General features: G+C 43.9%; 1 long non-coding RNA gene across 1 annotated transcript; it reads right to left on the reverse strand.

Annotated features, from left to right (window-relative positions):
* Positions 1-333: 333 nt before the first annotated feature.
* On the reverse strand, positions 334-3,830 carry LOC130142573 (uncharacterized). Its single transcript, XR_008819451.1, has 2 exons — positions 3,276-3,830; positions 334-952 (listed from the first exon to the last, which is right to left on the reverse strand). It is a non-coding gene; the product is annotated as an uncharacterized LOC130142573 (long non-coding RNA).
* Between the last annotated feature and the right edge of the window lie 362 nt (positions 3,831-4,192).

The following is a 4,192-nucleotide window of genomic DNA, read 5'->3' on the forward strand; positions in this document are numbered from 1 at the left end:
CCGCTGATAGTATTAATCAAATAACACATTGAATTAAACAAGGGGTAAGTAACAACACCACCACCACCCCCAATATTCCCAGGAGTACAATATTCACTTCGGTAACCCAATTACATACAACAATTGGTAAGATTAAATTTCCAACAAACTCCCCCTTCCTGTGCCAACAGGTAGTCCAATGCTATACTGGAACCCCAGTCGTTCTCTCCTACTTACTGGTAACAGAAGAAGCTAGTTTTATTGCACCTACTATACATAACCCAACCCAATTATTTGGCAAAGAGGTAAATGCTAATTTTCCACAAATCAAAGTGTGTCTCTCCATACACATAGTAACTAGTTACTCTGTTATATTTTTGACAAGTTTTACAAACAGATTTTTAGCAACTGTGGGAACTTCACATTTGACTCACGTTTCCATCTCATGATAAAACAAGCTAAATAACAACCTATGTTCTTTATCTTCTCCTTTCTTTATCCATCCCTGTTTTCAAATCAAAGTTGGAAGTAAAAAGAGTGCCCACAACTTTCCACAGGGTTCCAATCAGGACCCATATCAAGAGAGGTCCATTCAGCATCATAATGCCCAGGGGTCACCCCCCCAGGGGTTGCAGCCCTTGGCAGACCTTGTCACCTGCAGCACCGATTCCCTCCAGTCTTTACTACAGAGTGCCTTTCGCAGAGGTCTGGGAAAATTGGGGAAAAAGTGGGTTCCATCAGCTACTAAAGATAAATTGGTCCTCTAGTACTTTAAATTTTTGTAAATTCAATTAGAGTTGAATTTACAGTCCCCTTTTAGGGAAGTCAATATGAATTTCCCCAGCCGTTACATCAAGTTCTTTTAAAGGTAAGTTTGGTATCCCCAGGTTCAGTTACGACTCTCCATTCCTTTATTGGTCCCTTTACCCTTGAAGCATGTGTCCACCCCTTTTCAGCCGTCCTTATCGCCTTTCTGTAGCTAAAAGAACAAGAAATGGTCCTTCCTATTGAAGGTTAAGGCTATCTTCTCTCCAGTTAATCACCCAAGAGGATCCATCAATAAACAGTTTTTCCCCTTTCTCCAACTATTCTTTCTCTAGATCTGGTCCAATTTTTGTTTGTAGCTCTACTAAATCTATAGTTATGTTCAAGTATTGAGGTCTTCTCCCATTCCCCAAACCAAAACTGTGCTGGGTTTTGTGCTGTAGTCATCCTTAAATCCAAATCAGAAGAATGAATTAGAATAGCTTCATATTTTAATAATCTATTGTCGGTAAGCCATTTATGTGCTTTCTGTTGGAGGTTTCCTCTAATGTCATGGGGGACATATACTACCTTTTTGTCCCTCATTCGCTTCTGACAATCCTTTTTTAAATGTCCCTTCTGCCCACAATAATAACATTCGGGCATTTTCCCAGGGGAATCCTTACTCCTCTTCCCTGGAATCATAGGCTGTCTTCTTTCACCTTCTGATCTGGGAGCTTTTGAGATCATTTTCGGCTGTTCCCTTTGCTGAGTTTCCCGGAATGCCGCTACAAGTATTTTTGCTTTCTCTTTTCGTTTCTCCTCATCTCTCCGCACATACACTTTTTGAGCTTCCCTCAACAATTCCTGTAATCCTCGAACCGGCCAATCGTCCAACTTTTCCAGCTTCCTTTTTATATCCCCCCATGATCTGGCCAAAAATTGGGTTTTTTGGTATTGCTTCTCCGACTGGAGAGGCTGGGTCCACCCCCAAATATATTTGTAAATTTTTCCTCGGTCTCTCTAACCAGTCCGTAGGGGACTCATCCTTTCCCTGATGTTCACTAAAGGCCTTATTAATATTCTGCCCCCTTGATTCCTTGGATAATCAATTCTCTCAAATCTGACACATTGTGTCTATCACGGGCATTTTGGTTACTCCAATTCGGGTTTTGGTTAGGCCATTTCTGTTCCGCAGGAGGGCCTTGTTGATACCTTCCTTCCCACATCCGTATTCCTGCCTGTCTAATCATAGATCTTTCTTCGGCTGTACATAATATTCCCAAAATAGATAGTATTTCTTCCCAGGTATAGGTATTAGGACCTAAGAACTGGTCTAATCGTTCAGAGACTCCCAAAGGATCATCTAACAGACGACCCATTTCTTTTAAAGAATCTCACATCTCTTGTATTCAAAGGTACCGATAAAAATGCAATTCCTCCTCTATCTTCTCCCATCAGTACCTCTCGGAGGGAAACCAGAGCCACCGCTTCTTTTTCATAAATTTCATCTCTCTCTTTCTGTGCTGTTTTACTCCTGGTGTGACTAGAAGGAGGAGAAAGTAGGGAAGTCGACAGAACGAGGTCAGGAGGCAGTTGGGGATGTATTCTCTCCTGACGGCCTTCCGCATCCTGCCTTAAATAAGGCGGGGGTAAATTGTCTAATGGCTCCCATAATAACGTGGTTGGTTTAGTTTCCCTCTCCCTGCCTCCCTTTCCTTCTTTTCTCTTTAAGTAAATAATGAAGCCAATCTTCCCGTCTCCAACACTCTCCACAGCGCAGCATATTCACTTTCTTCCTAAAGGGCTCTTTATTATTCACCTATAAATTCAACGTCTTACAAATCCAATCATCAAAACATCCAAATATTGGCCAATATACATAACCGGATCGAATTTCCTCTCTCGCCCACACTTCCATACAGTAATGGACTTTTTTTTTTTTTCCCCTCTTGAGATGGCCAGTGACCCCAGTGCCTGAGCATTGTTCCCAAGGGACTATCTAGGGGAGTAATTTTTGGGTATTCCTTTTCCGCCTTTGTTTCCTCTTCAAAACTTGACTCATATTGGCCCATTTTAGAAATTTTGCGGCAATTCCTATCGCCTTTAGCGACCAATAACCGTCTGGCAGGGGGTCCGCACCCCCCTACGATATCCGGGAATATTACACCCTTGGTTGCCGATACCAATGTCTACAGGGGGGCTTGGACCTGTCACCCACCTGCGAATCCTAAGCCTTTTACAGTGGTTTCCTATCGCCCTTAGTTACCGGTAAGAGTGTCCTGCAGGGGGCTGAACCCTTCACCCACCCACATACCCTATAGGAGTCGAGATCCCACCCACGAATCCTATAGGAACCGCTTCGGTCCTTCACCGGCCAAGCCCCTCCCGGGAGTTTGGAACCGCGGTTAGAAGACCTCCACACTCGCTTCGGAATTCAAATCCTGGCTCTGAACCTAGAGTCCGTTTCCAGAATTGGGTTCCGTCTCAATCACACTCTTGCACACAAGCAACCGATACCCACCCAACCGACCGGCTTCCCTTATACTCACGACTCCGTCGTCTTCGTTCGGATCTTCGTGCACCAGAATTACGGGCCTTTTTTACTGCAGTTTTCTCCTGGGAGCTCCAATCCCTTTTGGTTATTGTTTCTCTTTTGTTCGTTGATCTCCGGAGACTGACCCAGACTGCTACTCCCGAGCCACAACCTGTGGGGCGCCCCTCGGAGAGCCACAGTCCAGGAAAGCACAGCGAGATCACGTCGGGGTCACCAAATTGTTATAAACGATAACAATTAAAACATTTTTATTTTGGGTTCAATCGATTTAGGTTGAGAAACAATAAGCAAAAACATCCCCGGGTGCGCAGAGAACTCAATTAGCCCCAGCACACGCACCCAGAGTTCTGAACAGCGTCTCTTATACCAGCATCGTGACCAATCTCTTCTCGCCGGATAAGCATCCTGCTCTTTCCCCACTGGGTCGTCTGTGTTACTAGGGCACACCTTCTCCTCCTATTGGCTCGCCTTTGGCGCGCTTTTGAGCGTCTCAGGGTCTTTGTCTTCTTGGCGCGCTTTTCTAAGTAGCGATTGCCTCAGGGGAAGGGGGAGTTTTCTAAGTGGTTTCATTGTCTTAAAGGAGAAGCGCATCCGCCTGTTCATTACAATTGTGATACAGGTTATAGTGGTCACAAACTGTTTTAGATTTACACAGGGTACAACAATTACACTTATCACGCTATAGTCTATTTTGACATGAATCACGACTATGTTTATCACAAGATCTCCCACAGGAGTGCCTGAAAGGTCATGTGTTCACATCCCAATATTTCTGTAGTTTCTTGGGAATAACATATAGGGTAATTTTACGATGGTTGTGTACAGAAAGACTGCCCAGAGATTAATTTTGTAAAAAATAGATGACTTGCTGAAAAATGTTCTGCTGATCCTAGTAACCCTGCTATAAAAAAA

This window comes from Falco biarmicus, chromosome Z (genome assembly GCF_023638135.1).
Source record: "Falco biarmicus isolate bFalBia1 chromosome Z, bFalBia1.pri, whole genome shotgun sequence".
Lineage (NCBI taxonomy): Eukaryota > Metazoa > Chordata > Aves > Falconiformes > Falconidae > Falco > Falco biarmicus.